Source organism: Candoia aspera, chromosome 2 (assembly GCF_035149785.1).
Source record: "Candoia aspera isolate rCanAsp1 chromosome 2, rCanAsp1.hap2, whole genome shotgun sequence".
In the NCBI taxonomy this organism is placed as follows: domain Eukaryota; kingdom Metazoa; phylum Chordata; class Lepidosauria; order Squamata; family Boidae; genus Candoia; species Candoia aspera.
In genome coordinates this window covers 40,912,754-40,935,354 of record NC_086154.1, presented here as the reverse complement: position 1 = coordinate 40,935,354, position 22,601 = coordinate 40,912,754, and the positions used below count along the sequence as shown (strand labels likewise).

Below are 22,601 nucleotides of genomic sequence, written 5' to 3'. Positions count from 1 at the left end.
GCTATTTTTCACATTTTCAAGGCTACTTACAGGTTAATTCTTAGATAGTGTTGACTAACAAATGATGGTCAATTTACATATGATACTTCTCTTTAAATATAATCTTCTGTGGATCAAGACAGTGATATGAGGTGCTGTCCTTCACTTGACCACAATCCTGGCAAAAATCACTTCTACCAAAGGCAGTGTTCCTCCTGGAATAAAGAATTGTTTAGTGAATCTGCCACTTGAGGTGTGAAAAAGGTTAAATCTCTTTACAGAGAATTATTTTTCAAGAGGAATTCCATGTTTTCCTTCAGCTGAAAGCAGTTTTCTTAAGCTTGCCACACATCCCCACCCCGCCAAAAAAATCCTAAGGGAAAACCTCATAAGGAAACCGCTCCAATGGGGCTTGTTCTGACCAGGAAGCAAGGATGGCCAGGGAGTTGCAGAACTGTGGACAACAATAACATCAGCATTCCTGGCCACCATAAAATAATATGCTTAAAATCTGCCCAGAAGGATTTTTAAAGAATTTCTAAAGCTTCATAAGAGTGAGGTATGAAAACAGACATTTCTTTCATAGAAGAAGAAATGCTTTACTAAACTGGGAGATTTCAGGGTAGTATTAATATAATGGAAATTCATTTTCTTTAGGGATGGACTGCCTATTTAGCAGTATTCAGAATATATTTGAGTGATCTCTAACTTTTTGTTCTGATTTTATGTTGGGGGGCAAGCAAGTCTACTAGAAATCTGTTTAAAATTGGTTGTGGACTTCAAGAAAATGTCAGCTTCAAATTGTCATAGAGTGGAACATGCCTTCTTAGTTTGCTGAAATCTAGCTTTTTCTGTCTAGAAAGAGATGTGTGTTTGGGGTCTTAAGTATTCTGGCAGCAGAACTGAAGAGAAACAAAATCATCTTGCTAATAGAAATTTAAATCCCAAAGACCCTAAGGGTTTGGGCATATGCAGTATATATTTTGTTTGTGATGGATTATGGGCTGTGAATTTATTGTAAGTAATCTCCCAACTTTCTCTTGGTCTGCATAATCATCCAGAATAAATAATTGGGGAGCTGACAGTCCTCATTCCTAAATTACATTCATGCTTCTGCAGTTGGTCAACATCTCTATCTATTGCTATGAATAATTGGGTGTGGTGACACATGCTAGAATTTTGTTAATACTTTAAAAAATGCTTTTTGCATAAAAGCAAATAATGGAAGAAACAGCAATATTGCTTGTATTTGGGTCTTTGTTGTGGGTAGTCTGGGGGATGTTAAAATATAGTGTGACACAAATTTCTTTTGGAGAGTTCCCCTGCATAAACTTCTGTCTCTTAAAACAGGGGAGAGCATTTAAACTCTGCACTGTAATTGCAGTATGAAAATCATAGAATTTGACATAAGGCCTTAGCAGCACCAGAAAGGCACTATATGTTAGCACCAATGCTAGGTTGCAGGCACCCAGGGCTGCAGAATTGTCTTATTTTGATGTTCTATGCATGCGTCATGTCATATCATGTAGAGAAGTGAGGAAAGAGGACAGACATCTCCTGTTTTCTACTGATGTCAGTTATTGTTTGGTGGCATAGTGCTATGGGGAATAATTTATTTTGAAAGGCAGCACACATAGTAATAATAATATGGGGTAGGTGGAGCTTCAAGCATAAGGACCATCAGTCAAATTCGTATTTGTGTCCCTAATATTTAGCTGCTAGAATTCTAGCCCAAACCGCTTCAAAGGGACGTTGGAATAATGAAGGGAGTCAATCATAAGTTAGATCAATTGGAACCTGTCTCTTGTAACTTTATATCATTACTCTGCATCCTACATTATGGGATAGTAGTTTACAGGTCTTGATTTTTTGGTATCACAGGTCTTTCAGTCACTGCAAAGCATTGTCATATCCTCCATAAACCACTTTTTTCAAAGCTACAAGTGCCCAGGTGCCTCAGTCCCTCCTTGTAAGATTTAGTTTCCAGTCCCCTTGTCTTCTCTGCAAGGTTCAGTTTTCCTGGAGTTGTCTTGAAATACAGTGCCCAGAACTGGATATAATGCTCAGGGTGATATTTGATCAAAGTAAAATATAGTAGAGCCATTATTTCCCATCATTTCGAAATGATACTTTAATTGATACAGTTTAAAATCACATTTTTGTTTTCAGTAGCCACATCATACTTCTCTAACCTATTTCATGTCATTTTGAACTTCGTTTATATTTGCTGCAGTTTTATCTAGAAAGTTATCTCATCCAGCTTTCGGTTACTTCTTTACCTCTTTATCTATGACATTAATCAAAATGTTGAAGAAAATTGGATCCTGTACTGAAACTATGGTACTCCACTTGATACTTTATGCTAGTTTGATAAGGAATTTATGAACATTTTTGAGTATGGTTTTTATGGTCAGCTTCCATCTGCTATTCAACCTAAGTAGTTCACAAATCAGAATATCATTGTTTATTTTGCCAAATATTTTGGTGAAATTAAGATATATTATGCCTGCATCATTCCCACACTCTATTAAAGAAGTTTTTTATCTAATAAAAAAAGATTAGTCTGCAATATTTATTCTTAACAAATCCATGCTAAATGGATTAGTAATCAATGCTTTATTTTCAAGGTACTCATAGATTGCAAGCCACTTTTGAAATCCTGGCAAGAAAACTGCAGGTACTTGTCCTGGCAGTTGCCAAGAGTCAACACTTACTGGAAGGCTTACACACACACAAAATGCCCAGATCAGCCAGTTCCTTTACTATACTAGGATAAAATCCATCTGGTCTTAGTGAATTGAACTCATTCAAGGTCAGTAGATATTTCCAGACTATATTTCTGTCATGCTTAATCCTGTGACCTACTCCTCCAACCAGCACTTCACAGTTGCCCAATGGAATGCATATCCTCTTTTCAGGGAAGACTTCTCCACAGAGATTTTGCACCAATTCAGAATCAGTTCTGGATTTGCCTGATCTCAGCTGAGCTAATTTATTGCTGGCACAGATACTGTATATCTGACATTGCAGCAGCTGTTATACTTTTCCCCCCTCTCTTCCTTTATTTTGAATGTCTCAGAAGAAGCTTGTTTTGTTATTCTTGGTTTTTTTCATCAACCTAAACTCACTGGGCTTTCAGCTTTCCTGACAACATGCCTGCTCTCTGTACCCTTCCTTACCAATTTGTTGTTCTTTCCATCTCCTATGTTTTCAGATTGTCACTAAACATTTCATACAGCCGTATTAGCTTCTACTACAGTTTTACATTTGGGTAATAGCTTATAATTGTGCATTTAGCATCTCCTTTTTAAAAGAACTCACAACCCACCTTGGGCTCCTTTTCCTATTAGCCTTTCTCCTATGGTTATTATTACCCTGAGTTTATTAAAAATCACTTTCTTGAATTACAGGGTATGCATTTGTCTACCCTCATAATGTTTCTTCTTATGGCATTTATTTTCTAGCCACACTGTTGTACCGGGAGGGGAGGCAGGAAGGGGGAGATGATTGAGAAACTATATTTGTATGTGATGGTGGTTCCTGGCTGTTTCATTACAAGGGTTTGAAAAGGGAAGTACTGAAGGGTAAATGGTGGAAATCCTTAGGTACAATTGCCACATCATGAGAATGTATGTGTAACGAAAGTCCTGTGGCTGTTGTTTAAAAGGCAGCTTTAGGAAAAAGATTTTGAGTGGAAGAGTGGTGTATATGCGGTATGTTTGCCTACACATAAGGGAAAGAAAGAGCCCTCATTTTTCAAATCCCACTCCTCCAGTTGAGTAACTGAGCCTGTTTTGTTGCCAATATAAACTAAATGTTTCCGCTCAGCAATGCACTTTGGAAGAATATGATGCATATTTAGTAGTCCCAGTACTTACTTTACAACTGCAACCTGCTGGGCTTAAAAAAAAAAAAAAAGGCAGGCTGATGGTTTAATTTACCTTTCCACTCCCAGATGACTGAGAATGAAAAAGAATGAGGCTAAAATACAGGGAAATGACAAGGTGGCATTGGGCCTTAACAAGAGAACTGCGCTCAGATGGTCTTCATAATAAGCTCTGCTGATCACTTCATTAGACAAAGCTATAATCCCGGTCTACTACAATGAAGGTTTCCTGTTCACTTTATCCCTTAGAAATTAGCTTTCTTGCAAAGCTGTGTCGCTTATCTTGAGGCAGGAAAGAAGTGTTAAGACCAAGAACCATAAAAGAAAGTGTTTAGGGAAACTGTGAAGTGCGTGAGCCTTAGATCTGACTTTCTTGTCTCAGTTCTCCTGTTTTTACAAGTCTTATTGTATTTTCTGATGCACCTTTCCCTTAATACCTTCTTTCCTGTGTAGAATATACCTTTCTGATACAAAGAACAGTAACAATACTGTTTAGATACTATGAATGATAAAAGCAAGTTCCCAGTGCAATATTCAGTAAATCCAACACTATGGATTAAGAACAGGATTAAGTTAAATTTTATAAAGTCACCAGAGTAGCTAATCTTACTCATTATTTGTTCTGTTCTCATCCAGCCTTGATAAAAATGGGTTTTTTAGGTGGAAATGTTTCTGTTTTGCAAATATTATGACAAACAGTGGGTATACAAGGGGCACAGCCAGATAGTGATGTTAAAATGCTGTCTTCCAGTCCCCGAGCCAGCACAAAATTTGCTGCCTCAGTTGCCAAGCCCATACTGCCATAGTAATGAGGCTAGCAAGTCATGCTGTAATTACTGATTCATTGCAGAGCAAGAATGCAATTGCTATGTTCCACCAGCTATATTTCCCCTCCCATCAAACATTGCTACCAGCAGGAAAACAAAGTGAGTTGGGAGAAGTCTGGGTTGGGTGTATTTGGGTGCTTGGAACAGTAGGCATAGCCATCTGTCATGTTGCCTGGCTAACATCCGGCAGACATGGCTGCTCTGCACCTGTGATCTGTCAGTGGGGCTATTTACTGGATGCGGGTCTAGCATTATTCTGAAAAAGCACTAAACCCACACCCCAAATATCCCAGCTGACAGGCCACGGTCATAGAAGAGGGGTGCAGGGTGAAGTGGCAGAAACCTCCATCCTTGACTAGTCCTGCAAGGTTATGCTAGTGCTGGCAGCATATCCAGTTCTGTTCTCATGGCCATAGCACCCAGAAACAATCTGTGGATAGCCAGAGAATTGGACAAAATGGCGGGACCCCTCCCCACATTAAAGTGATCAAAATAGTAAAACATTCATCCACTTGAAACCTCTTCTTGGTAGAAGCAATGGAATCCCTGTCATCTGCCCAGTGGCTACAGAACTAGATCACATGGCTGGCAGAACCCAGCTCTCTTTCTTGGTTGAAGCAGACCTGTGCAGCACAGAGTAGTCTCACTTTGAAAAGTGAGAAGGAGAAATGAGGATTAAAAAAATCTGTGGGAGCTTGCTGGGAGACATGATGGTGAGGCATCAGTTCTTCCTTCTCTTGCAGTGGATATCTTTTGGGGTAGCATTTCTGGCCAAACACTAATATAAGCTTAATTTCAACTGGTATAAAAAAACAAGAGTTAAACCTAGAACTTGGAGTATGATTAGTAAAAATAGCCTGAAATCAAAAGCAAACAGAGAACTTGAAATTCAGTTTTGATGAATGCGAAGAGAGAGAGGAAATAAGATGGTTGTCACATGTTTGAGCAGTGAATGAATTCACTATTATTTTCTGCAGAGTGAAAAAAAAATCCTAAGGAACAAGTGGAGACCAGAGAAGATTACAGTAGTCAAGTAGGGAAAGAAATAGTACTTTTAATCGTAGGGTCTGTATGGAATGGTGGGTTCTTCCTTAAAATAAAGAATAGATTACATTTTAAGGACTACAGATCTAAGGTTTCAGCTGGCCTTGAGTTGTTGTTTCATTTTTAGATGTCATTTTGATAAATACTGAGGGTTCCTGGCATTTTAGTTTTCAGTTTTTTAATGCACAATATCCATAGATATCATGGCACTTACTCTTTGTCATACAAACAAAGCCATTCCTTTCTCTTGCATGTTTGATTTTGTATATTTGAACAGATGTAGCTCGCTTCTGTCTTCCTCATTAGACTGAATACCATGTGGTACCTTTTGGCTTGTTTCATAAGAGATGAATTTGCTGAGGAGTGTTTGGTGATATGGATGATGATGATGATGTATGTATACATAAATATATATACAAATCACACCTTAAAAGTGAGGGAACCTAAGAAATACTGGAAATATATACCTTTTTTTCTTACAAATTCAGCTCACAACAGTACAAATATACGGACACATTTGGATTCTTTTATTCCTTTTATTGTTAATGACCCCCTCAGTGAAAGCCAAGTTCATGCTGGTGAAATTCAGAGCTCTGACTTTCTGTGTGAACTTCTGTCCCAAAACCAGATGAATAAAGAGCAAAATACTATGTTTTTATTGCCAGGATATATTTGCTGCTATAGCCATAACTTCACTTAACAAAGCATCCAATAAGCTGGCCTTTGCAAAAGGCATTCTCCTTGCTATAGTAAGGCCCCTGAGCTTTGGAGAAGCCTGGGTCATAGGAGTGAATTACTTTGCTGACCCTCTGGGATTTGTTCAAGTCCTTATCTGGCCCAACTGTAAACTAAATCTTCCTTAGACTTTGTGCAGGGATAAGAAAAAGAAATTGATGGTGTCTCTTTAGATCAAGATGCAATCCCTCATCTTTCATTCAGAAGGCATCACTGCAGCCACAGAAGCACAAATCTGAAGGAAAAGAGGAGTCTTGGCTGTGCTCTGTCTCCATTTTAATTGGGAAGTAGATAATACAAGGATGAACAAAGTTTCTGCTGCATGTGTGTGTTTTTACCTGGATGTCCAGCGGCTTCCTATGAGGGTAGAAGTAGTTTCTACTTTAGCTTTCCCATGAACTGAGCTAGTTGAGTGAATACAAAGAAGCAGTAGCAGTCCTAGGCTAGATGCTAGTGCCCTAGACAAACCATGCAATTGGTACCCCCATTCCCACAAAATTTGTAAATTTTTTATTTGGATTTTTATTTGGATTTGGTGCCCAACTTAACTAGCTGCCCTATGAAGCTTACCTAGTTTGCTGATATGGACAGACCATCCCAACAGAAAACAGTGTCATTTGTGCTATTCAGAACAGCTTGGAAAAGAGAATTTCCGTGAGTTTCCGCAATCATACTACAAGTGCTGAATAAAAATCTGATGTGTTGTGCAGTCTTTACATCTAATATATCCTTTGTTGGATATGAGCATCCCATTTCATAACTATATCCAACTAAACTTTGATGGGAAAAAAAAAGAGCTCTACTGGATCGAGCCAAAGGCCCATCTTGGACTAAATGATCTCCAAGGTCCATTACAACTCCTGCATTCTGTGATTCTAAGCTGGGGATTGGCAGTCTTTTCAAGCATCAGCGTACAATCCCACACTATGGTGCAGGTGTGCACACACCACACACACACATCATACATACAAACTGAAGCAGAAAATTGCATGCAATTTTATGTGAAGCCATCAAACTTTCACATAAAAATGCCAACTGTGTGTGAGATTTTTGATAATTCCCACACTAAAGAAAGCTTGAAATCTTCTATAGGAAGTCATAAGCTTTTGACTCTTAGCAATCCAAGTTCTGTGTTTGTTTATGTGGCTGGTGTAGAAGGAAGCCAAGGGACAACCTATTGTCATTCATCACCAGCTAATCAGAATAGCATTTGCTCTTGTGTAGATCATCTATTTCCTACTCCGTGTGTCGATTGAATTGTCAAATTAAAAATAATTAAGTGATCAGGCCATGACTTACACAAGATAAAGCTGTTCTACTTCTCGGGAATCTTCAGCAGGTAGTAAGCGCTCTGTGCCAAGATGTATTACTTAACCCTTTGCAGACTTGCTTTCTGCACCTCTTGGCATTTGAAAGCATCTCACTCCAGTTTTTTGTATGGTATGAACAGTCAGTTTGTGATCTAAGTGGCATCGGTGTGACACGTAACTACAGTAGGCACAGGGATATTTTTCAAGCATGAGCACTGAGCTCTAATTCATTGGGTGTGTGTGGCTCTTGGAGTAGGAGATCTTCTTTCTTGTGGTCTGTGATATTGGAATAGTTTACTTAGTGGATGACATGTTGCCTAAGCCTGAAGTTAGCACGGGAGAGGGCAGGGAAGGATAATGCTTAGACTGTTGGGTCTGAGTTCAAGTCCCAGCTCTTCATCCAAGAAACTGAGTGAGTGTTCATGTGCTTCAACTTAATGTAATTTGCAGCACTGTTGTGAGGATAAAATGGAGATAAGCGTGGAACAAAAACACAATGTTCTTACTTCTATATTCTGTCTTTCCTCTAAGGACCTTAATTTGTGTATATTGGTTCATACTATATTTCTGTGAGACAGTATGGGTTGAGGAAAAATAACTGAGCTATCACTCACTGTGCTCTGTGGTCACGTAAGTCCTTGGATTTGGGATCCCAGTCCAGCATTCTGACTGCTACAACGTGACTCTAAGTTTCATAAAAGCAATAATACATTTGATAAAATGGTGGGATGTGTGAGTGTGTGAACAAGAGAGAGCACTTAACTCATTTTCTACAAAAAACTAACAGTGCATTAGTCTTCAAAGTTTCATACTCTTCCTCTTGATGTGTACGTACTTATGGGACCCATGACAATTGGGGGTAAGTATGTTTTCCCCTTTCTCCCCCTTGCTCTTCCTTTGGGGCTGCTTGGGCTGACAGACCCAAAGTGAGCATCCACAGCTGAGGGTGGACTTGAATGTAGATCTCCTTAGTCCTAGATCAAATGCCTTAACCCAGTGGTGTCCACAGGGAGGGCAAGGGCTATAGGGATGCCAGAGCATTAGGTATTGTATCACAAGTCCCAACCCTTTTCCACATGCAATGTGCACACCCAAAGAGGTGGAACTTGTGGTGTGGAGCTGCTTTTGCCATTCTGATGTAAGTGATAGGAGCCTGAGGATGTTGCTGCCTTGACCACTCTGCCACACTGCAATCCAAGATGTTTTGTTTATATATTCTCAGTTTGTATTATTTGCAACTTTGGTTTAAGGTAAGATAAGCATTTGAGCAGTTCATTGCAGATGTGCATAATGGGCGGAACTGTGAGACTAGGCTGAAGCTGCCATAACTAAAGATGAAGCAAACAGTAAGCAGAGAGGACAAAAAGCCAAGAAACTTGTCTAATAGATCCCTTCAGGGAGGTAGATAAGAAGGAAACAAGTCATTGAGGAAACAAAGGAAAACTGTCACCTGAACCAGACAAAGGAAGTTGGGCCTGAACACTTGGAAACTACCCCCCCATCCCATCAACAGCTACCAGACTTGTAAATTAACACGGCCAGAGTAGCTGCCAGTCTTGTGAATCAACAAAGCAAGGACTTTTGGGGATAAAAGGGGTCCCAAAGCCCACCCACTTCTTGAGTCGTCTTTAGATCCAGACTTGGTGGCTTCTGTCCCTCTGGCTAATGCCTGGCAGCCTAGTTAGGAAGGATGTGAGTAAGTGTGGATGAGTGTTTGTGTTCGTGTGAAAAAGAACAAATGTACATTGCAACCAGTAAAGTTTTGCTGTTACTGTACTTTAATTCACTGGGTCTCTGTGTGTGTCCCTAATTATATCCCAGCTGTTGACCAGGGCTGTGTGTGTTTTGTCTGCTCAAGCCATACCTACATATCTGGAAAGCCCAGGTAGAAAGCAAGGGGGGGCTGACAAAATCTGCATGGCTCAACAGGTTGGGAGCACGTGTGACAGAACCAAAGGTCTATGCATGGTCTTCAAAAGAGATTTGTTTTTTTTCCCCAGTCCTGTTGCTGAACCTCCGAAGAAGCCCTCTTACCAAAGTATAGAAAGGTCAGTGTGATTAAATAGTAAGAGTGGGAAACAAATTGTTATTGCAAGTTACTGTTATTAATGCATTGGCTGTGGCTGTTGCTTTTGCATACTGCTGAGACTAGCCTTGACTGAAGTGGTTTATAAATTTATCAATAGATAATATAAACAAACATAGTGGCAAGAATGTATAACTAAGAAATTATGAGATTTTTATAATACAGACTTCCTGATATCAAATCAGCCTGTTACCCTTCTAGCTCAGTACATGTTACTTTTACTTTTTGCTCCATCATCTGCCACTTGAGACCATCTGGCACTAGGAAAAAGACATGTAAATTTCATCTGTTTTCTTGAACAAGTCAGTGGGTTTTGAATTGGCTTAAAAAGAAAAGGAAAAAAATAGAACAGGCATCATATTAGACAGGGTAGGCAATCAGGTGCCCTCCAGATTTTATTAGATGTTGACTCTCATCAGCACCTGCAGCAAGGACAGCAAGAAGGCATTTGGAGAGCTACAGTCCAAAATATCTGGATGCATCAGGTTGCCTCTTCCTGCTCTACACAGAATAGAAGAGAAAAGGACATAAGTTACAGTCTGTGGTGTTTAGTTTAGTTCACCAGGGTCTGAGGGGATATTGTTATATCAGCCCCCCCTCTTTTTTTTTGTTGGTAAATGCTACCTTTTAAATAATGAGAATTGAGATATTACTGTACTGCTTTCCTTGATTTCCAAAGAATTTTTTTAAAAGCTTTCTGCCTTCAAACCATGGTTTTCTCAGATTTATTTAGAGATATTTCCATGCCTTTTTGAGAAAATGAATTCAGGCCCAATATAGGCCTAAATGATTTATCTTTGTTGAAAAAGTAAATCACTGGTCAAATTTTCTTAGGGTTTTTTGTTTTTGTCTGAAGCAACTTGTCCTGTTCAGACTATGAGGCAGCCAGGCAGGTTTACTATGAAAACCACTCTTTATTAAGTAACTATTTACAATAAATAAGTCCTTATGGTCAAGGGGTAAGCTGGTTCCAGTCAAGACCAACTGGGTAACAATGGAGAAACCAGCAAGGCTGCAGGAGGAGACTGTGGTAAAACAGTGGAGCAGCATTTGCTGACAGGAGCTGGAAAACTGGAACAAGCTAGGGCACGTGGCACCGCTGGAACTGGAGATGATCGTCCATGATCTAAAATACCACTCAAACTGGGCTGGCACCAGAGAACTGGGTGAAACCAAACTGGAACCACCAGGCAAGACTTGGCTCTAGAGGCAGAACCTGGCTAAACTAGGCAACTCAGGCTGGACTGAGTACACTGGGCTGGAGACTCAGAACAAGGCTGATAACTCAAAGCAAGGCTGGACTTGGCTGGAGATTCTGGGCTGGGCTGGAAGCTTGACACACAACTGGGCTAGACTGGAGATTCTTGACTAGGCGAGCTTGAAACAGCTGGACTGGATGACAGGTTCTAGACTAGATTGAAAACCTGATTCACAACAAGATAGATCTGAAGTTCCTGAACAATGTTGGGCAACCGGGACATGGCTAGTCTGGACTGGAGATCTAAGGCAAGGCTGAAGGTCAAAAGCATGACAAAGCTGTACTGGAGATTCTGGTCAAGGCTGGGAGCTGGAAGCACAATAAGGCTGAACTGGAGATCCTGGGCAAAGCTGAGAACTTGTAACACAACGAAGCTGGACTGGAGACTCTGGACACAGCTGGAAACTCAAAGCCAGGATGGAAATCCATCTGGAATGCACACAATGACAATGAAGAGGTCCAAAGCTGGACATGAAGCTGAGATTCAGGGAGAAGATGCTCTGTGGCAGTGGTAGCAGGATCCAAGTCCTCTCCAATAGGAAACACTGGCTCTGATTCCCCTCTGGCTACAGATGAGGCTTCAGATGCGGGTAAGGATTCTTCTGCTGGAACTGCGAGCTCGAAGGATCAGTTGTCTCCAGCAGCTTGCTCTTTGAGCATCTGCCTTTTACACTGATCCTTTGTGTGCCTATTCCCTTCTGCAGCCAATTGGGTTGCATTCTCCTTTGCACGCTTTTCTGCCTGTGGTTCGTGCGCACTGATTGGAGGATTCAAATCCTCCTCTGAAGACTAGCCAATCAGCATCTGTGACTTTTCCCACTCTGCGGAGTCATTTCTGGGTTTTGCTTTCCCAATTTCTGCCTGGTATGTTTCTGTTTCCCCTTCTGACTCAGAAAGAGTTTCGTTTTCTGAGTCAGAGGTTGGCCAAAACCTCACACTATCCCCCCTCCCCCGCCGGATCCCCCTCCCTCATATTTTTCAGGCCTGGTTTCAGAGGGTAGCATAAATGGAACTGACAGACCTTTCTTGGGGCGTGTACATCTGAAGCCAACTCCCAAGAATTTTCTTCTGGATCATACGCCTTCCATTTGATGAGGTATTGGAGCTTCCCATACCTCTCTTGAGAATCTAGAATCTGAGAGACTTTGTATTCTGGTTCCCCATTGATGTATACGGGTGGTGGAACAGGCTTAGATGTTCTCAGCGGACTTGGAGGTGTGGAGGGAACCAACAAAGACCAGTGAAATACTGGGTGTATTTTCATGTGCCTGGGTAAGGTGAGGTGGAAGGCCACAGGATTGATGATTACTTCGATAGGAAATGGCCCCATGAATGTGTGGTCTAGTTTGTTCGAAGGGCATGCTGAAGGCAGATTTTGCGTCAATAACCAAAGGTAATCTCTTACTGCCAATTTGTTGCCTTCCTTCTGGTGACAATCAGTGAATCTTTTATAATTGTCCTTGGCTTGATCCAGCTGGTTCCACAATACCTGATGACAGGCTTGGAGTTCTTCTAGGAAGCAGTCAGAGGCAGGGACCAAGGAATGTGGTGGTTCCAGGGGAAATTAACAGGGTTGGAAACCATATGTGGCCATAAAAGGCATGTTCTTAGTAGATGAATGTACTGAATTATTGTAAGCAAATTTGGCTACGGCCAAAAGCTCAAACCAGTTGTCCTGCTGATAGTTAACATAACACCTTAAATACTGTTCTAAGGTGGCATTAACACATTCAGTCTCTCCATCTGATTGGGCGTGGTGAGAGGATGAAAGATTTCCCTGTATCTTTAAGTTTTGAAGAAGCACCTTCCAGAATTTTGCTGTAAATTGTTCACCACAATCAATTATTATTCTTTTGGCAAGTCCATGGAGGCAAAAGATGTTTTGGATATACAATTGTGCAGTCTCTTGGGTAATCCTGGATATGAGATAAAATGTGCCATCTTAGTTAAGGTATCTACAATGATGAGGATAGCTGTGGCCCCATTTGATCTTGGAAGATTAGTGATAAAATCTATTGATACCGCCTCCCAAGGTTTCTCTGGGAGAAAGTGGCATGAGAAGTCCCTCAGGTTTGCCCATCTGATTCTTCGCCCTTCGACACTCTGGACAAGAAAGGACATATTGCTTGAAATCATGTAACATGCGAAGCCACCAGAATTCCCAAGACAAGAGATTCAGAGACTTGAAAAATCCAAAATGGCCTGCAGCTGGATTATCATGGCATCAATGAAGTATTTTTTCACAAAGTTCCCCAGGGGGTACATAGTAGCAGCCTTGGAAACATAGCAGTTGATGGTTCCAATTCCATAATGCTGCGAATTGGTCATTTTGCTGCTGTTTCTGGAGTTGTTGGAGCAAATCTCCACCGGCTTGAGTTGCTGCAAATTTCTCTACAGGAATTACTGGGTGAGGAGGCAGGGGAAGAGCACCCCTCTCATACTCTGGTTTTCTAGATAGAGCATCTGCTCTTTGATTTTGCCCACGAGGAATGTATGTGACTTGAAAGTTGAATCACGAAAAGAACAACAACCAATGAATCTGATGCTGGTTCAAGTTTCGAGCTGTCTTTAAATGCTCTAGGCTTTGGTGATCAGTTCTCACCTCTACCACTTGCTGAGCTCCCTCCAGATGGTGCCGCTAGACTTCAAACGCAACCTTGATTGCCAACAGCTCCTTCTCCCATATGGTATAGGCACCTTCCACCTGCGACAGTTTTCACGAGTAGTACTCACAAGGACACAGGGTGCCAGTTTTGATGTCCCTCTGCAAGAGGATGGTTCCAATTGCCACCTCTGAGGCATCCGTTTCTATGAAGAAGGGTTGGCTAGGATTGGGGTGTCTGAGAATAGGCTTGGTCATGAAGGCTGCCTTGAGTTGTTGAAAGGCTTGTTCCTTGACTTCACCCCAATGAAATCGGGATCTCTCTTTGAGCAGGTCTGAAAGCAGAGCAGTAAGCTTGGCAAACTGAGGAATAAAAGTTCTATAGTAGTTTGCAAAACTCAGCAATCTCTGAACGTCTTTAGCCCTACGAGGAGATTGCCAGGATTGCAGGGTCTTGGATTTCTCTGGCTCCATCGCCAGCCCAGCGTGAGAGATTCTGTGTCCCAGGAAATCTATGGTGCTTTGAGCAAATTGGCATTTCCCCAATTTGGCATACAAACAATTTGCTTGAAGGTGTTGCGGAACTGCATGTATGTGCTGATAATGTTCGGATAAGGAAGAAGAGAAGATCAAGATGTCTAAATAGATAATTAGATTTTGATCTAACAGGTCTCAAAACACATCGTTCATGAAGCGCATAAACACTCCAGGAACATTTGACAATCTGAAGGGCATGACCGTATATTCATAATGCCTGTACTGGGTTCGGACCATGGTCGTCCACTCGTCGCCTTTCTTTATTCAAATGAAGTTGTATGCCCCACGGGTCTTTACCAACTTGGTAAAGACCCAGACCCCCTTGATTCTCTCCAATAGCTCCACTATTAAGGGCAACGGGTACCAGTTCTTGACGGTTATTTCATTTAAGCGACAATAGTCGCAGCAAAGATGCAGCTCACCAGACTTTCTTGATGAAGAGAACTGGGGTGGCTAGCAGAGAGGTAGTGTTGAATGAACCTCTTTTTAAAGTTGGTATCCAAGAATTCTCGCAGGGCAGCTCACTCTGGTTCCGACAGCGAATAAATTCTTCCTGTGGGAAGCTTGGCCCCCTCTACCAGGTCGATGGCACAATCATACAGGCAATGAGGTGGCAGTTGATCTGCTTCCTTCTCATCAAAGACGTCCAAAAACTCTTGCAGTTGAGGAGGAATCAAGGAATTCAGAGGCTGTACTCGACTGGACGCTAGGGTGCTAGTAAGGTGGGAGGAGCATCGTGGACTGGGAAATGAGACTTCAGTTCTTGCCCACTTGATGTGGGGCTCATGGGTTTTTGGCCACTCCATAGCCAGCACTATGGGAAATTGGGCAGTGGCAGCAAGGCGAAATTCAGTTTCTTCCAAATGTTCCCCTATATGCATGATCAGGCTGGGGGTTGCATTAGACACCAGAACAGAACTCAACAAATGACCATCTATAGACTCTACCAACAGAGGAGGGTGAATGGACTTCTGGGGAATCCCCCATTGCCTAGCAAATTTGAGGTCCATGAAATTCATGGTAGCTCCAGAATTGATCATGGCTTGAACTTGGATTTCTAAGTCTTTGGGCAGATGCAAGGAAACTTCCACAAAGAGATGCCTGGAAAAGGAGAGGTGTGACAGCTGAACTCTGCCTGAAGCAGATTTAGCCCAATTTAACTGTCCCTTTAAGTTGGGGAGGACCCGTTTCCTGGCAGCAGCTATGATTTCTGTTTCGCCGGGCAATTCATGGCTAGATGACCAGGACCACCACAGTATAAACAGTCCTTCATGCCTTCATCAGTCTTTCTCCGAGGGCATCAGCTTTGATCTCGCTCCTCCCAGTTGCATCGGCTCTTTGGAAGTAGCAGAACACCACTGGCGAGGAATTATAGGCAGCCCTAATCTGGCATGACAAAAAACTTTTCTCTGTTGGAGACACCTGTCAATCTTTAGACACAGCTGCATTAAGGTTGGTAGTGAAGAGGGACAGTCCGTGTGAATAAGCCCATCTAAGATTTCAGCCGACAGGCCTTGTTGGAATTGATCCACCAATGAGTCTTCGTTCCATGTAAAGTCCTGGGCTAGTATGCAGAAATCACTGATGTATTCAGCCACAGGTCACCTTCCCTGCCTTAGTTCACACAGCTGTCCACTGGCAGTTTGAATCCTGACTGGTTCTTTGAACATCATCTGCAACTGCTGACAGAAACCATAGAAAATATCAAGCAGAGGACTTTGTTGTGTGATCAGAGGGCAGGTCCATTTGGCTGCTGACCCTGAAAGGTGACTGATGATGAAACCAACCTTGTGATGATCTGTTGGAAAATCCTCCGATCGAAGGCCCAGATATAACTGACATTGTGCGATAAAAGTTGGGAAGTTCTTCAAAGTTCCATCAAATTTCTCTGGGGTGGTGACTGGGCACTTATGACAAGGAGCTATGGCTGAGGCGGCAGCAGGTTGCTGGTTTTGCAATTGATTTAATTGAGCAGTCAGCAGGGTGACTTGCTGCACCAACTGCATGTTGTCCATGCTGGCTGCTCCTTTTGGCTGGAGACAATCTGTCCTGTTCAGACTATGAGGCAGCCAGGCAGGTTTACTATGAAAACCACTCTTTATTAAGTAACTATTTACAATAAATAAGTCCTTATGGTCAAGAGGTAAGCTGGTTCCAATCAAGACCAACTGGGTAACAACGGAGAAACCGGCAAGGCTGCAGGAGGAGACTGTGGTAAAACAGTGGAGCACTCAAACTGGGCTGGCACCAGAGAACTGGGTGAGACCAAACTGGAACCACCAGGCAAGACTTGGCTCTAGAGGCAGAACTTGGCCAAACTAGGCAACTCAGGCTGGACTGAGTACACTGGGCTGGAGACTCAGAACAAGGCTGATAACTCAAAGCAAAGCTGGACTTGGCTGGAGATTCTGGGCTGGGCTGGAAGCTTGACACACAACTGGGCTAGACTGGAGATTCTTGACTAGGCGAGCTTGAAACAGCTGGACTGGATGACAGGTTCTAGACTAGATTGAAAACCTGATTCACAACAAGATAGATCTGAAGTTCCTGAACAATGTTGGGCAACTGGGACATGGCTAGTCTGGACTGGAGATCTAAGGCAAGGCTGAAGGTCAAAAGCATGACAAAGCTGTACTGGAGATTCTGGTCAAGGCTGGGAGCTGGAAGCACAATAAGGCTGAACTGGAGATCCTGGGCAAAGCTGAGGACTTGAAGCACGACAAAGCTGGACTGGAGACTCTGGACACTGCTGGAAAGGGTGAATCTTTTGGATGTACTCAGAGGGATCCAAGAGCAATCATTTAAGTGGTTAAAAAGAAGATAAGATGCATCACATTCCCAGAGGTGTGCTTCCTTGAAGCCATAACCAGTGAACAAGTTGTAACAGCCTGAATGAAATACCGCCTTTCCTGAGAAATCTCCCTGTACAGAGGCAATATACCCATGTACTGTATAGCAGATGCTAAGTAGAAACAGCCATTCAAATTCATGCCTTGTATGAGAGTATCCTGAAAAAATTGACCCACCCTTTTTGAAAGTAGTAGGCTGGATTTGGCTTCATGTAATAAGGTGGTTTATTTTATTTTATATTTTATTTCATTTATTTGTTATAAATGTGTATTTATTTAAATGTATATGCTGTCCAATTCCTTAATGGCCCTATAAAGAATCATAGAAATATCCACTAAACGAAAACTAAACTGAACAGGTAAATGGTGAATAGTGTTAAAGACATTGAGAATATCCTTTGTTTGTAGCCTGAATCAAAACAGTCCCATTTAAAACACACTGATTGTTTGTGTTACATACTGAACACAACTTTAAAAGTTTCCAGGGTTGTAGCCACAGGAAGCTATGGGAACTCAGAACAAGTCCATTTGCTCCCCTCACTTTTCACAGAAATAAGTGGTGTGGTAATCTGCAAAAATATTTTGGTGCTTGAGTAAGATTGTGCAGTTGTACCTGAAAGTTTGATCATTCCTGATATAAGAAATGCTTGAGGAAGTATAATAATCTGGAATATACTGTATCTATAATCAGATTCTCAGACAGCAATTCTATTAAGTTAATGGATTTTTTTGCAACTTAAACCTGTGGAATGTCCTTTGAATATAGTCTTACTTGCATTTTCTAACAAAACTTGAGTTATGCCTTCATAATAAATTATGCAAATTAAATTTGTATCTATTAACTTTTCATAATGCATGTGCTTCTGAGACTTGTATTCAGGTTTTTGTTACAAGGTGGCAGCCAGAGAACAAAGAAGCAAGCGTAAGAGGAAGGCAGGTATCTATCGGAAGAGCCTGTCAAATAGTGCAGCTTTGGCTTTTCATAAACTTTAAAGGGCATTAATATCACTTGTTAATAGAAATTCAGTCCAGCCAGCTTTCATTTTAAAAACATTTAATCAGTCATTGCTTACCTATTTCTATAACTTTCTTTGTCAGAAATGTGCCTTTTTAAAACACCAGGTTGTATCTATTTCTTAGTTGTTATTTCACAATATCCACAGATTTCGAGAATTCTAGAGTTTCCTTCCCTTCTTCCCTCCCTTCCCTTCCCTTCCCTTCCCCATTAATGCTTGGATGTAATACATACTATTTTAATGATTTTTTCCCCTTGAGTTAAGAGATCTTTGTACATCAGTGGATTGATCCCTGGGGTGATCAGAAGAAACTCTGGTGCCTAATAGAATCTCTGCCAAGCTCCATACACAATGTGGTCTTAAAATGGATACTAGTGCCCATATCAGAAATATGAGAATGGAACATTTATTTTTTATCTATTACTGCCCTCCTGGCCATAGGTTATTAAAGTCGTCAGTGAATGTGATTGTATGTGACTTTACTATGCAATCTACAATGCAACCTTCTCTTTCATTTTTATCTGTATTCAGTATTTATACTGCCAATGTTAAGGAATTAGAAGAAGAGGAAGAGCCTATTGTTGAGGAGAAGATAGAAGTGGAAGAGAAGACAAAACGTGCTGGCCGTGGAAAGAAGAAAGCAAAGAAATAATGTAATGAGACTGGAAGAAGGCGTTACGATTATTTGTTTGTTTGTTTGTTTGTTTGTTTAGTATCATACACACATACTGATCTGAATTTAATGCAATCACAGCTGTTAAATACAGATATAGCCAAGTGGATCTTATTCATTATAAACCAAGCTAGAACCCAAAGGTGCCTTATTATCATCAACCTTCCCATAAAGGACCTTGTTTCTTTCCATAAAACAGCTTGTCTTTCTAACCCATCTGGAGATCAATTCCCAACAAATAATGCCAATCCTAGCAAGAAATTCCTTACTTTGCTCTACAGAATCAAAACATCTCAAGACTTTGGAAAGAAAACAAAAGCTGTGGTCAGACTGATGTGCAGAAAGCCTAAGCCTAGCAAGTTTGGTGAGTTGACAGGGCAGAGGGAAAGAAAGCTATGGGTGGCTAAGAGAGGATGCAGAAAACCAACCAGATGAAATGAAGGGCCCCTAGAGATAATTGCAAATGGAATTAGTTGCATCATCATCATCATCATCATCATCATCATCATCATCATCACGGCTTTCTTATATGAGATCTCACAGGATTTCTAGCAACAATACAGAAATCATAAGATCTTAGAAAGTATACCAATATTTTGATATATTAAAAGGGTTTTTTTGCTTGAGATATAAGCATTTCACAGATGGTATGAAATATTAGGGGTGAAATTAAGACATGGGTGGGTTTTTTTCTTTTTGGCATCTACACCATCCTACAAAACCATGCAATGGTGTCCAGCACTTGAAAAATTTACCATCCTGTCTTATATGTTGGCCTTCCAGCAAGAAGTCATAATCTTTTCAAAAGCAATGTGTTTTCACAGATTGTTAAACATTGCAGTTTTTCAAGACATCAGATTAACATGGGGAAACATCTAGTGAAGAACAATCACATCTGTGCAGGTGCTTGGAACAGAACTGCAGAAAAAGAAACTAGAATTCTTGCTGAAGCATGGCACATTCTATGCATCAATAATACTGAAAGTGCCTTTTTCATCTGGAATCTTAAAATCCCTGTGTTGCAGATCATCAGTAGAAAACTATGTCGCTCTATACATCATGTGACAGCAGGTGCCCTCACGCTAACCATTAGTTGTACTAGCTAGGCCTGATAGAAATTGAATATTTTGAAGGCTACAATGCTGTACCCCTATGAGGGCTAGATTTGACATGGGAGATTATTACTCACCTTCCACCCTAAGTAAGTATATAGTGAAAGAGTGAGAAATCTATGAATGGTAAAGTACATATGCCATAAATAAATATATAATCTGATATTGGCTGCTGTGTATGTTCAATTTCTCCTCCACATCCAACTTCCCTTTAATAATCCCATACATGGAACAAATAATAGCATGCAAAATATCATAGACTGAATTTACTCTTTATGTAGAAATATCTGTAGAATTTCAAAGGATCTTAATGGGATTATCCAAATCCTTTGTTCAATGCTGGTCTCAGCCTGCAGAAACAATGGATATGCATGAAGGTGGTCAAGGAGCCAATGTAAGCTATCAAGCTACAGTTAGTCAAACTAATTTGTTACTAGGGAAGGTGTTCATTGTAGTAGAAGAGGTAATGACCTCATAATGACAATAGATTGAAATTTTTAGAAATCAACTGAATTTAGCAGTAGATTTAGCAAAGAACTTATTTAATAAGTAGCCTGTATACCAAGGTCTTCAGCAAAGGATCGTTACCTTGTTGTGGTGCTGGAGCTTGAGCACCTCAATGATGCCATGAGCTAAACGACTAAACAAATAAACAACAACAATACCAAGGTAACCAGAAAGGGATAAGACAGTTTTAGGATCTTACTGACCTGAATGTGCCAAAGAGTTTCTCTGATTAAAAATCTCTAGAATCAAAGAGAAAGATACAGATTATGTCATAACTGATTCACTATACTTCCAGAATAAAAGAACAGCTTAGTGTTTGGGAAGAAACATTTGATCTTTAGCAAGTTCTACAATGAAGATGATTATTTTCACAAATTATTTGCAAAAATAACAGAATTATTTTTTTTTTATAGTATTTCCATTTAATTACATTCACATTTTCTGTTATGTTTGTGGTAAATTAGGATGGTTATGAAAAAAATATTTTTCAAACACGAATTCGTGTGTTTGTGTATAGAGTGTTGTTGGGTTTTTGTTTTCTTTTTCAGTTTGTCCCCTTTCAATAAAGCAAGCAAGTGCTGGATGTAATAGCTTTGTAACCAAATGTTCCCTAGAGGCTGTGATAAATTAATGTGGGTCTGAAAATTGCCAGAGTTGAAGTAACATTTTATTAGACTTGTTCTCTATGACTTACCCCCACATACTGTAGGCACATTCTCATTATCTAGAAAACACTGCATGAATTTGACATATGAATTCTGTAAAGAAATAAAATTAGCAAGAGGACTAGATGGCTGAATTAGATCATAGGGAAATATGTATGGTTGTTTTGTTTTGCACTGCTTTTTCTTAGAACCCCATCATCAAATGCTACAGAATAAATTCTGAAGACATACTTGATGCTAGTGCAAGAATGGCCTTGCTAAATCAGACTGCCACTAGAAGGCCAGTGCAGTGTGGGGCTTAGTGGGCTGGGCAGGGAAGACCCAAGTTCAAATCCTTGCTCAGCCGCAAAGTTCCTTGGGAGATTTTGAGCCAATCACTATCTTTCACTGTGACCAAATTTACAGGGCTGTTGTGAGGGGAAAGTGGAGAAGGAAAGCTCTGCATACAAAATATAAATACAATAATCTGTCAGTCATTAGTGTTGGTCATCCAGATATTCCTGAGACACTTGTTAACATCAGATGTGGCTTTCATCACTCAACTTCCAAGAACATTACTTAAAGATTATAAAAAATTGCTTTAGCTGAGTATCTCATCTATACTTTACTCAGTCCAGGAAAATACAACTAGGCATTATTGACTATTTATGGCTAACAAGCCATTTTATCTGTAGATGAGTTCTCATACTAAACCATAAACCATAAACCACAATGGACAGATTCATAATATGCAGAGCCAGAACTGAACTATAGAAGGTTTAGTATGATGTATAAACTTAAAATGTTTATAAATAAGTCTGTGTCCTCTGGGCTTCTTTTTTAACATTAGTTGACTGAGAGGAAGTTGTCACATAAGCTGAGAATGTGCTCAAGTTTCTTCTGGCCGTAAGATGGCAAATTTACCCATATGCATGCTCTGGTTGGGTGGGGAGCTGTCCATGGTAGAACGTGCTTGAAGTCTTAGCCTCAACTGATCCTGCCAGCTGGCTGCTGCCTTGTGCACTCTGTGGCCTTCATCAGCAGTAGCATGTCTGCCTGCCTGCCTGGTAGAACCAGTCCTTAGTGGAAGACATACCATATAGCCTTGTGGATAGGCCCAGCTGAAGCAGATAAGCAGACCCTCAAATTTTTAATCAAAATACCATGAAAAATGTACCACCTGCAGATAAGCCAACCCTCAAAATTTTCATATGTTTTAATTTTCATAAGTGGCTTATTTGCAGGTGGCAGTTCAAGGGTCTGCTTATCCACAGATGGGCTTATCCGCAAGTATACAGTATATGGGATATATGGGTACTTTTAAAAAGCTGAGGGAAGAACCTACTGTATATACAGTACTCACTGATAAGCCCATCCATGGATAAGCTGAACCCAATTTGGGGGGTGTATTTTGGCACCTAAAATTCTTGGCTTATCCATGAATATATATGGTAACAAAACATTGTGCTATGAAAGATAAATACAGCTTTTAAAAAGGCTTACAGTGAACAGAAAATGCTTCATGAACCCAAGGGA

At 40.7% G+C, this 22,601-nt stretch overlaps 1 long non-coding RNA gene across 1 annotated transcript; it reads left to right on the top strand.

The window, feature by feature from the left end:
• Window positions 1–424: 424 nt before the first annotated feature.
• Window positions 425–19,951, top strand: LOC134492237 (uncharacterized). The gene is made up of 3 exons (XR_010067406.1): window positions 425–538; window positions 9,782–9,829; window positions 18,661–19,951. It is a non-coding gene; the product is annotated as an uncharacterized LOC134492237 (long non-coding RNA).
• The last annotated feature ends 2,650 nt before the right edge of the window (window positions 19,952–22,601 follow it).